This window comes from Lineus longissimus, chromosome 9 (genome assembly GCF_910592395.1).
Source record: "Lineus longissimus chromosome 9, tnLinLong1.2, whole genome shotgun sequence".
Taxonomy (NCBI): domain Eukaryota; kingdom Metazoa; phylum Nemertea; class Pilidiophora; order Heteronemertea; family Lineidae; genus Lineus; species Lineus longissimus.
This window is the reverse complement of record NC_088316.1, coordinates 11,007,688-11,020,281: the sequence shown is the minus strand read 5'-3', so window position 1 is coordinate 11,020,281 and position 12,594 is coordinate 11,007,688.

The window sequence follows — 12,594 nt, the reverse complement described above, 5'->3', positions numbered from 1 at the left end:
GGTGATCAGCACCAATTAAAATATCGACGGTCTTGCACCCATATACTCTTGGGAACTCGATTCCCTTCAAATGAGACCATCGATCTCGTAGATGCTGCCAATTTTGCGGCGGTAGATTCTCACACAACCTGTCAAGAACTCGTGCTCCCACCTTGGCTGTTATCTCGCCGCTCAAGCTTTCGATCGTCATCACCGCCAGGCCACTACGTAGGGATTTCTTAGGGTCAGTTAAAGTAGATACACTCAAGGCCTGTTCCTGCACAGGGGTGTTTAAGGCTTCTGCTGCAGATCTGGTTATATATGTTGAATCTGAGCCATCATCCAACAGCGCGTTCAGTCGTTGACGTTGTCCTCGACTCCCAACTACATAAACTGGGATGACTCGTAGGGCGACCTTGCTTGGATAAACTCTTCCATCCTTGGCGACTCCAAACATGTTGTTGGCATGGTCTTTAGGCTCGACCGACACATCTGTCTTCGGCTTCCTTCTGTGCAAGTGACGATGATGGTTCTTCTGACAGCCGTCAATCCCACACTTGCGGGATCCCTTCTGGCAATCCTTGCCCATATGGTTGCTACACAGGCATCTAAAACACAGGGCCTTCTCCTTAGCAATGTCCCAACGTTGGCTAGTAGTAGTAGGTGTCCATCTGTCACACTTGACGATGTGATGTGCGGCCTTACACAAAGGGCAGGAATACTGGTTTTCTGCGTCAGCTGGTTTAGACGTCGTCCCGGAGTAAGCGGTCGCAGTCGAAGCATAGGCCGTGCTCTTGTCTGGTCGTTTCACCAACTTGTTAGCATTAGTCTGGCTTGGTCCCTTGCGGCGTGACTCCCTCAAGTCAGTCATTTCAATCATCAAACATACATGATGGTTGAACCATTTGGCGAATACTGCCAACCCATCTATCCTCGTCGAAGTGTCCGACTCTGCGTATTTTACCAACAGGGAAACGGGCACCTTCCGCCTCACGAGAGCATACAACGTGTTCTGTCCAACTAACTCCTGGGCATGGTCTGTATCTGCTAACTTCGACACTACATCGCATAAATGGTTCGCCAGATCCTCCAATCCCTTCAAATCCTGTTCACTGACCTCGTTGAGTGCCATCAACTGGTCGATGTATTTCTTCAAGATCCTTGACTCTCCGCCATAGCGTTGATCCAACTTAAAGAGGGCCATAGAGTACTGGGCTTCGGTAAAACCGAGATTCTCGACCAGCTTGCCGGCGCGTCCTATCAGGGCGTTCTTAAGCATGATCATTTTAAATCTGATCGGGACTTCAGCCTGCTCCACGAAAACTTCAAACTGTGCCCGCCAATCCTCGTAAAGATCTCGATTACCATCAAACTTCGGTAGGTGAGGCTTAGCGATACCTTGGAAGAACTTTCCAACCTCTCTGGATCCAGTAGAGTTCTGGCCACCAACCGCCCGGGCCGGAGTAGAGCTGTGCGCAGGTTTAGTCAGATGGGAAGAAGTAATCGAATGCACCAATCTCCCTAACGGATCCTCACGACTCTCATCCGGTACTTCTTGCTCAGGCTGTGGCGGCGTCTTCATCTCAGCTGGTGACCTGCTCGTTATAACTGTCATGGGTAACCTCACGTGTCGCGCCGGGTCCTCGGACCACAACTTAGCCTCTAGCCTAGCTCGAGCCGCCTCATCCTCGGCCTCGGCGATTGCCATCTTGTGTTGAGCCTCCTTAACAGCCAGTTCCGCCGCATATCTTCTCTTTTCTTGCCCTACTCTCATTGAGGCAACCTCGGCCTTGATCTGTGCAGATTGAGACTTCAACGAACGCTGAGACTGCTGACTCTCATGGCTCAACCCACTACCGGCATCCTCCACTTCATCATGGTTGTCGTCACAAGCCTCTGGCAACTTCTCATCCGGCTTATCTACCGCTTGGCCCATCGACTGCGCCTCGTCCTCCCGTTCGGTGAGTTGGGCATCAACCTCGTCCTCCGTGTCCTGGATCTTGGCCTTTATACTCCTCCCAGCCTGAACTAACTCTCTCATCTTATCGACACTGGTGTACGAGCTCACTAGGCGATCGATGACTCCTCGTAACTCCTCGAAACTGGCCCGCATTCTGTCGACCATCCTCAGCATGCCGGTGCGGCTCCCCCGTGACCTCAGCAGAGCGTCAACCTTTCTCCGTTCACTCTCGATCTCCTCCATCAAGGCAAGAGACTCCCCCTCGAGCCAGGTCTCCACATCCTCCTTGTTGCTAGCTTGGACTAAAACCTCATCCTCCTCATCAACGGCAGCCTCCTCCTCTAAACTCTGGAACCAGCTGACGGACTGGTAGGCTTGACCAGGATGGGGCTGTGATCCACGCAGAGGTCCCGTCACAAAACTCTTGAGATATGGTGGGGGTCGCCTGGTACGCGTGGAACGTCTAACATTGGCCATTACAACCTAGGACTCTCTAAACGATTTACGACGAACAAACAAATATTTACAGTATGACAAACGAATTCTAAAATACGACGGTGAAGAATAATATACGATCTCTCCAGATTCACTCAAACAATCTTGCTCCTGGTAATACAATTAATCCGGTCGGAGAGACCATGTTTTTACGATGACGAAAGGTGAGATAATTAGGTTTTTACTCACCGAACCGGAAGTCGATCTGCTGCTATTGGACCTCGCCAGACGGCACCTGTTTCCAACCCCAGTAGTCAAGTAGTGACGATCGAACACGAAAGTCCCCTCGGCAAGACGGCTTCAACGTACACAAGTCACGACATCAGGCGTGGAGCAGCACTATATCCTCTGATTGGTAACACTCTGGATTATACGCCCAGAGGGCAAGATTTTTTAATCAGTGTCGAGTTCGGTAAATTGTGGCGTTAAGCCAATATAAGCAGCACATAGTGCTTCACACACATAATTGATATATATATAACGGGTTGTTGCATAATTACAGAGGGTTAGCCTATCACTAGACCAAACGAAACGATGACGAAGTCAATGCTGGCCTGGTGATACTATTAGTGTCAAAGAGTAGTTCTGGAAATATATTCTGCAACAACGGAACGGGACGTAAAAAGGGCGAGTCTATTCTCATCTATAATCAGCAAGTGGACGTCCTAAAGGCGAGACTCTTAACAGCACTCATCTATATACACGCTGCGATCCAGACATCACGGGCGCCATCTATCGACTATATGTTGCAGCAAACCTCGATAAAGCCAGGGTGATACTACTCTCACGAATAGACACAGTGTCGGTATCCTAGACAGGACGTTCCAATCAATTCTTGGCCTATGATTCTAACCCCCTCCTCTATGTCAACAACAATCTAACACAGCCCTCTAATAACGGAGGGTAATACATCACACACATGAAACTATATCACGTTTCTAAATATAAATCTATTCTCTATGTAACTATTTTTTGGGTTTTATAAATACGTAACGTCAACGATGTGCTTGAAGTTCTGAATTAAACCAACCATAAAAACTACTTACAAAGGTGAGGCCTATTGGACAGAATAGGCCTATCGCGGTCCTTCAAGAAGACTACAGTGCCGCAAGGCACCTGTAGCGACCCATTAAAATCCTTTAGAATAAAATCCACATCACGCTCACAAAACAGGACTGCACAAAAACAGGACAACACCGAACGAACACGGCAGTGCAGGAAAAACGTCTCCTCAACTCCACGAAATATGGTCGACTGGGATTACGCCCAAAAATTAACTCAACCAGAACAAAATAATAATATTAATTCAAAGTCCCGGCCCGCCTACCCGACAGGCAGTGCGCGCACCGGAACTGCTTACAGCAAGTGAAATGACAAAACATGGCGGGGCGGCGTCCGTAGAAACAAAGATCGAGGTGCCAGTGCCCTTTACTCAGCTGAAATCCATTGTTTTTTTTGTAACGAGAAGCCCCCGTGCCGTCTACTCAGCTCGGATTGATCATTAGCATAACAAGAGTAACAAAGGCTAACTGTTCGACTGAAATAGATTTTTCAGTATAACAAGAGGCGCCAGTGCCCATTACTCAGCTGAAATCCATTGTTTTTTTATAACTAGAGGCCCTGTGCCGTCTACTCAGCTCGGATTGATCATTAGCATAGGCGTACTGTTCGACTGAAATAGGTTTTTTAGTATAACAAGAGGTGCCAGTGCCCGTTACTCAGCTGAAATCGAATGGCTGCTTATAAAGAGGGACGCGGTGCCGTCTACTTACCTGGGAGCACATTTAGTGTCACTATAAAGGGCTACTGCTCGGTTACAATAGAATTTTTAGTATAACAAGAGGCGCCAGTAACCATTACTCAGCTGAAAGCTATTTTTGAATAACAAAGAGGCCCCCGTGCCGTATGCTCAGATGGGATTCATCCTTGACATAACAAGATGATGTCATGTATGTTTTGATGCATTATTTTTATCATTTCGTGACCCTAATTTTTGTGAAGACATGCCAACCGCTTTTAGATATTATTTCATGAACATTCAACGTTGACCGCGAAGTCGCCTTGGCTCGTGCAGAAGGCGTACGGTCAACCACGGTCGGTTACCGCCCATAAGTCCGAAGGTTCACAAGTCCGAAGGTTCACAATTCCGAAGATTCACAAGTCCGACGATCCATTAATCCGAAGGTTCATTAGTCCGAAGGTCCACAGTTCCGAAAACAATTTTTTTTATATTAATGCTGTTTGACCTTTAAAGCAGTAAAAAAATCTCGCCAGTATATCTTTTCCGTGGCATTCTTGTAACGATGGTTAGCGGAAATCATTGAAAATTAGAACTTTTGTTCGAGCCCTCAGCCCTCTTTTCACGTAGGCCATGCTAAAAAATGACTATCTGCAAAGAAAATAACGTGATGCTGGGTCAGGTTGATCGGGTAAGCCGTATTTGATGTTTCCGCACGTTACATACTGATAACTATTTACAATATATACATGTACATTGTAACATACGCGCGTTTCAAATGTTATTTCGGACTTATGAACCTTCGGACTTCTGGGCTGTCGGACTTGTGGACCCTTTTTTATTACTTTCGGACTTATGGTATTTCTGACTTGTGGACCTTCGGAACTGTGGACCTTCGGAATTGTGGGACGTTTTCAAAAGAGATTTTTTCTTTGTGGTCTTGTGAACCTTCGGACTTCTGGACCTTCGGACTTGTGTATTTCGGACTTATGGGCAGTCACCGTACGGTCTATACGCCGCAGTTGGTAGGTTCAAATCTGACCAGAGGCAATTATTTTCAACATCTCCTCTCTACACTCTCTACACTCTCTACACTCTTATCTTTTTTTCTCTCTTCTTTCTAGTCATTGTTGAAAATTACAGGTCCTAACCTCGAATTTAAAACCTTGATGATGTATTCGTAAAATATAGTCTCCGCTACACGTCCTGCGATTTCCATGCAATCGGGAGGACGTTTCGATCATTGAGTCACATTTCCTTCGACTGCTTGGTTTGTGGCTTGAATTTCAAATGTGCAACTATGGACACGCTAGGCTACTTTCCGAGAAGGGGGGGGGGGGGCGTTGAAAATTGGACCCGTGATTATCACTATACACTTCTTTCTTCTGGTGCAGGTCTGGACGTGCTGTGTTATTCGAGGGTCATTTGTGGCCAAATGAATGAATTGAAGTCACACTGACCTACATTTATGTCCATTTCATTCATTTGCAAGTCTCTTTAACCCTTTCTGACTCCATTTCCCAGTTCAAAATGCCAGTTCCTTATTCGTCTTAACTCATTTTAATCCTCTTTAAGTCCATTTCCCTATTCAAATGCTGGCTCCCGATTCAGCTACAAGTCACTTTAACCCTTTCTGACTCCATTTCATTCATTTGCAAGTCTCTTTAACCCTTTCTGATTCCATTTCCCAGTTCAAAATGCCAGTTCCTTATTCGTCTTAACTCATTTTAACCCACTATAAATCCATTTCCCTATTCAAATGCTGGCTCCCGATTCAGCTACAAGTCACTTTAACCCTTTCTGACTCCATTTCATTCCTTTGCATTTCACTTTAACCATTTCTTAGCCCATTTCCCGGTTCAAAAGCCAGCTACTTATTCGTCTTAACTCATTTTAATCGCCCACCCATTGAAGCATGGTGAGGCTACAGGTTAGCGATGGTATTATCACCACAGCCGTTTCAGCTAGAATTGAAGTTCAAGTTTTACCAGATTACGCTCTGCAGGGAGGTGCGACACCAAAGTATTAATTGCTATCTCAATAAATAGCCCAGTTCCTCACCCCAGACAGCTTTCGGAACGTGCGAAGATTACATAATAGGCCTGAATTCACCCATGTATACCCTCAGTTTTGCTGTAGTAATTAGGATTATATGTATTGATTAGAATCAACTTGGCGTGAACCAAGTTTTTTGTATTATATTTCGGCTGTCATCTTGAATAGTAGGCCTGGGCCAGCATTGCAAAGTTAGCTAAAGGATGACTTTGATGGCATTTTTCTGTGCAAAAGTTGATGATTGTTTACACTCCCTTTAAGTTTCAGCAGATGCACTAAATCTTCAGAAAATGACAATTATATCCATGACTTCTGACTTAGCTGTGTATTTTTATAATAAAATGGGGTTTTCCTTGAAAAAAAGTAAATTCACTGGTCCTTTTTTTACTGATTCCTCATGACACTTTTTTCATAAGGTTTTGAAAGATACATTATTCCCTCATAAGAGATGGTACCTATAAAGTGTTATAAATCTGATGCAATTCTTTAGCGAAAAAAGGTTTAACCTGATAGTGATATATGTGTGGGGGTTAAAATGATGATTGGCTGTACCTTGAGTTCAAAATCACAACTAAACCTGCCTTCTTTATACTACACTGGTATAGGACATGTCATAACCAACATATAGGCGAGGGATGTGACCGTCACACATCCAGCTTAGTGTCCTTGAACCAAGATGAGACAAGCAGTATAGGACTCTGTATAGGATATGTCATAACCTATATCATGGGCAAGGGATGTGACCATCTCGCTCGTCTTGGTGTCCTGAACCTCGATGGGACAAGTATAGGACACCCAATAACCAATATCATGGGAAGGGATATAACTGTCCTCCCGGCTTGGTGTCCCTGAACCACGATGGGACTAAAGGACACCTCATAACCAATATCATGGGCAAGAGATGTGACTGTCTCACCTGGCTTGGTGTCCCTGAACCATGATGGGACTGTAGGACACCTCATAAACAATATCATGGGCAAGAGATGTGACTGTCTTACCTGGCTTGGTGTCCCTGAACCTCTCATCCAGCTTGGTTATAGTGTGCCTGAACCAAGATGGGACTAGTATAGGACATTTCATACATGTAACATCATCAATGATCATGTGCAAGGGATGTGACTGTCTTACCCGGCTTGGTGTCCCTGAACCACGATGGGACTATAGGACACCTCATAACCAATATCATGGGCAAGGGATGTGATTGTCTCATCCAGCTTGGTTATAGTGTGCCTGAACCAAGATGGGACTAGTATAGGACATTTCATACATGTAACATCATCAATGATCATGTGCAAGGGATGTGACTGTCTTACCCGGCTTGGTGTCCCTGAACCACGATGGGACTATAGGACACCTCATAACCAATATCATGGGCAAGGGATGTGATTGTCTCATCCAGCTTGGTTATAGTGTGCCTGAACCAAGATGGGACTAGTATAGGACATTTCATACATGTAACATCATCAATGATCATGGGCAAGGGATGTGACTGTCTTACCCGGCTTGGTGTCCCTGAACCACGATGGGACTATAGGACACCTCATAACCAATATCATGGGCAAGGGATGTGATTGTCTCATCCAGCTTGGTTATAGTGTGCCTGAACCAAGATGGGACTAGTATAGGACATTTCATACATGTAGCATCATCAATGATCATGGGCAAGGGATGTGACTGTCTTACCCGGCTTGGTGTCCCCTATGTTAGCAGTCCTGTTTAAGCAAGATGGGACAAGTGGTTCCAGATCCCTCACCAGGTCTCCTTCACAACCAGGTTAGTTGTGTTGAGTGCCAATGCTTGACAAGAAGATAGTATTCCATATGTTACCGACGTGTGGCCGTTCACAAAAATGAAAAAGTCAAGATATCAATTGAATGCTGATATTCACAATTTATAATAACCCTTAAAGTATATACAATCTTAGTTCACAAGTCCATCAATGCTCTAAAACATGTGAAGGTTCAACTTTGATTTACAGTGCTGCTAACAAAATGCATGAATAAACGCCTTTACAATGAAACGAATGTACAAAGCGGCTAAAATCTTCGGGTGGCTTCATTGTAGAATCACAAAAAGTGAAAAATTGAACTTTCACCATTTTTATTTTGGCATATTTCTGATCCTACAACATGTCTTTCAATACCTTTAGCAGTTTTTGCCTAGTTCACTATGTAAAATTGTGCTTTTTGCGCAATTGCTTATTAATGCCATGCAGATTCACGAAACCAGTTCGTTGATTGATGATTGCTATTAGGCTACATGCCCAAATGACGTCCTACAGATAGTTCTCGGAACTTAACACCATTGTGATATTTGGTCCCACCTCAGGAGCGCTTCTCCAAGGCATTGCATAGGTTTCTGACGATCAGTCAATCACCAATAGTTGGGTTCTATCAGTACGTGAATGCACAGGGGTGGACGGCAACCGGTGAATACTGAAATGAGTAAAAGCAATAACTTCATGGCAATTTTCATTCAATGATGAAGAGATAATTGAGCTTTTATAACCTAGTTTCAGGCCTCAGCCAGCTTTTTCAGCCACTCAAAGCGTTCAGGGAAATAAAAGAACCCCGATCTTTTGTGACTTTCATGTGATTTGGATAGCAAAAGTCTTCCGAGATCGCACTCGATTTATCATTCCCGCCATTTAGTGACACTCCCGCATGTGACGAAGAGCTTGTCAATAATTTTGAATTTTATAGTTAAAACAGTGTGATGGACGAATCGGCCGCTTGGATGTGACATAATCGATCTAATGCGGTCGTACAACAACAGCCACTATACAGGGTGTATCAGAAAAAATTAGACTGTCGAAAAAATCATCATAAAATTAACATAGGGAGGAGTTTTGAAAAACTGGCTACACCCCTTTGTAGAGGGTGTGATTCTGCATTGTATTATACCAGTGTCATCGTTAACACTTTACGTTCCAATGAGCATGGACAATTTGAATTTTGAAAAATTAAAGTCCTTTGCGCACGGGAATATGAGGGTTAAAATTGGATGTGTCAAAGTGAATGAAAAATGTTGATGGAGTTTTACTCGCATGCCAAAGCGTTTTTGAAATAATTACCCTTTCACCCTCTGATCCTGAAACAAAACTATCTCATTTCTGAGTGTAGATCTTCATCAAGGGGTTAACGCAATGGCATGAAGTGGTCGTGACCATAATAACCATAAGTCCTATCTTGTCAATTTCATATTTTCTTCAAATAGCTACCTTATGTTGGTTAGATAATAGGCCTAACGTAATTCCTGGCCATAAATCTGTGAGCATCTGTGCATTTTGTCCTCACTGTTTGGCTTGTGTCCTGTGGTATGGATGCAAAATGGTCAGGCCACAGTACACCCCTCATCAGAGGTCTTTTCTGGTTACTGAATATCTCCAAACCAAAAGTGTCCCTGCTGTTCTTGAGCGGTTCCAACGTCAATTTCCAAATCTGAGAGTTCCAAGTCGTGCCACTGTCTTCAACAACGTCAATAAGTACCGTACTTCTGGAACCAGCCACAATCTCAACAAAGGGAGGTCGGGCCGACGAAGGACGGAACGTACTCCAGCCAACATTGAAGCAGTGAGGACCCTCCTCGACGAACACCATGTCGGACAAGAGAGAGAGGAGACTATCAGCTGCAGAAAGAACGGTCTTGGCATGTCGTCAACCACATTCAATCGTAGCACGCGCCTTGACCTGCGATTCCACCCGTACCAAATGATTAAGAGGCATCAACTTCTTCCCGGCGATTTGGCACGTCGCCTACGATTCTGCCAGTGGTTGCTTGGACAGCGGCAACGTTTCCTCGATGACTTTATCATGAGTCTGGCTTCGCCATGAATGCTTTTGTGAACAGCCATAACGTAAGGGAATATCGCCCGAGGGGAGAGCAGCCACTTGATTTTGCATACGAGCGCAATGACGCCCGGCACAAGATGACGGTCTGGATTGGCTTAGTCGGCAACGGAGCCATCGTCGGACCTTTCTTCTTTCGCCAAAACCTGAATGGCCAGGACTACCTCCAAATGATCAATGAACGTGTGGTTCCCGCTATCAACAGAATGCGCAGGTTTAGGCCACAAGGAAGGGATGCCATCGAATTCCGGCGCGCTTGGTGGGCGCAGGATGGCGCGCCACCCCACAGACGGAGGGTTGTTACCGAGCGGCTGACAGAACTGTTCGGAGACAGAGTTGTTACGTTGAACAGACCAGTGGAATGGCCTCCGCGGTCTCCCGACCTTACACCACTCGACTACTTCCTGTGGGGCCACCTTAAATCAAAGGTTTATGTCACACCCCCTGCCAACCTGGATGATCTTGAGAGAAGGATCACAGCCGAAGTTGAGATCTTAAGGGAAGACGGAGCGGTGATAAGGCGTGCTGTTGGGCACATGTTGCGAAGGGCACAAATCTGCGTTCAAAGAAACGGTGCCCACGTGGAGGACTAAGGAACTTTTGATTGTCCCATTGCACCATGACAGGAAATTCCAGAAAGTACGAGAATTTTGTAAGAAGAATTATGTGATTTGACAGTTTAATTCATTGTACATTTACATGTTCATGTACATTGTGAATGCTTTGTTAAAAATGGCAATGGGCTACTGTACAATTAGGTTATTTTTTTCTTTTAAGTGATCTTCCTCAGCCGAACAATGACGGTGTACGCTTACATTCATGTAAACCTAACAGTCAGTACATGTAAAACAGTTTAAGTTTCTTGACCCCTTGATGAAGATCTACACTCAGAAATGAGATAGTTTTGTTTCAGGATTAGGGGGTGAAAGGGTTAATTATTTCAAAAACGCTTTGGCACGCGAGTAAAACTCCATCTAAACTTTTCATTCACTTTGACACATCCAATTTTAACCCTCACATTCCCGTGCGCAAAGGACTTTAATTTTTCAAAATTCAAACTGTCCATGCACATTGTAACGTAAAGTGTTAACGATGACACTGGTATAATACAATGCAGAATCACACCCTCTACAAAGGGGTGTAGCCAGTTTTTCGAAACTCCTCCCTATGTTAATTTTATGATGATTTTTTCGACAGTCTAATTTTTTCTGATACACCCTGTAGTGAGGTTGAAATCCACAACTTATCCCTAAACTTATACTTATAACTTATAGAATTTCCGGAATACGTCATCAACTATGGGGCTACATTTCCCACCAGTTACTTTATGGGATAAACCGAATATACCCTCCAATGAATACCCGCCTAATGCTTCAACGGCTAATGATTTAGTATTGAAATATTGTGAATGGAATCTGCAACGAAGATACAAAGGCCTGGTTTTGTCAGAATCCGTGAGGATAAAGCACAAATCAAGAAGAAAAGCATGTTTTGTAGGGCCTTTCGCTATTCGACGCGTCCAAATATTATCCCCGGGCCAAATTCAATCACTTCAAACTTGTCCACCGTGTTATAGACCGATTACGTGTACCATCTGGGTAACATGTCACCAACCACTGCGGTTCTCTCATAAGGAACTTTTTCATATCGGTCAACTGGCCGTATCAAATTTCGGAAGTTCCTGAATAGGTATGCGACCAAAAGCATGATTTAACTTCTTAAAAAACTTTAAAACGCGACAGTGAGTTCAGGCCTTTGCACTTTGTGCGTACTAATTCTACGTCTACGGGACTTGGCCATTTCTGATACATCTTGACCATCAATGTTTATTGCATCTTTATAATGATTTATTACACCCCGGCTATGTTTAAAGGAGTATAGGCCATGAGGTTCCGGATGTTTCTGATAAGGACATTCCAACTCAGAGAACCAATTATGTTGAAAAAAAAGCGAATCCATTGTATTACTGAATTATATGCTATATAGTTGGGTGGCAGAAACACGTTCTTTTTGCGCGCATCGTATGCAGACTCTTTCTGACTCTACATACTCCAACACCATAGACAAAATTATGCTCGCGTCTTAGTAGTGAATTTATAAGTCGATGGGGTACAAAAATAAGTTTGATTTTACACTTATATTTCTTTGTACTTGCCTTTATATACAAATCTTGGCGATGTTTGCTGTCTAGTGGTACGCTGCCATTGGCGGAGGGCCAGCTTCTGAAAGTTTTAAGTAGAGAAATGGTAATTAAGTCACATTTAATAGCTCGGATAATTATACCAGAGTCTTTCTATACAAAGACTCTGGTTATACCAATTTCGCGGCCGTCTGTCCTCTGGTCGCATTTCGTACACATGTACACCCGCTGATATTTACCAACGTATAGTAAGATTTCCTTGTTAACAGAGGTTACCATTGACGATTTTTTTGAATTGAAATAAGTTGGGCACATATCTAATTAGTTGGTTGGGTTTTTTTTACTTCGGACAATGATACATTTTTATTGTAAAATAAAT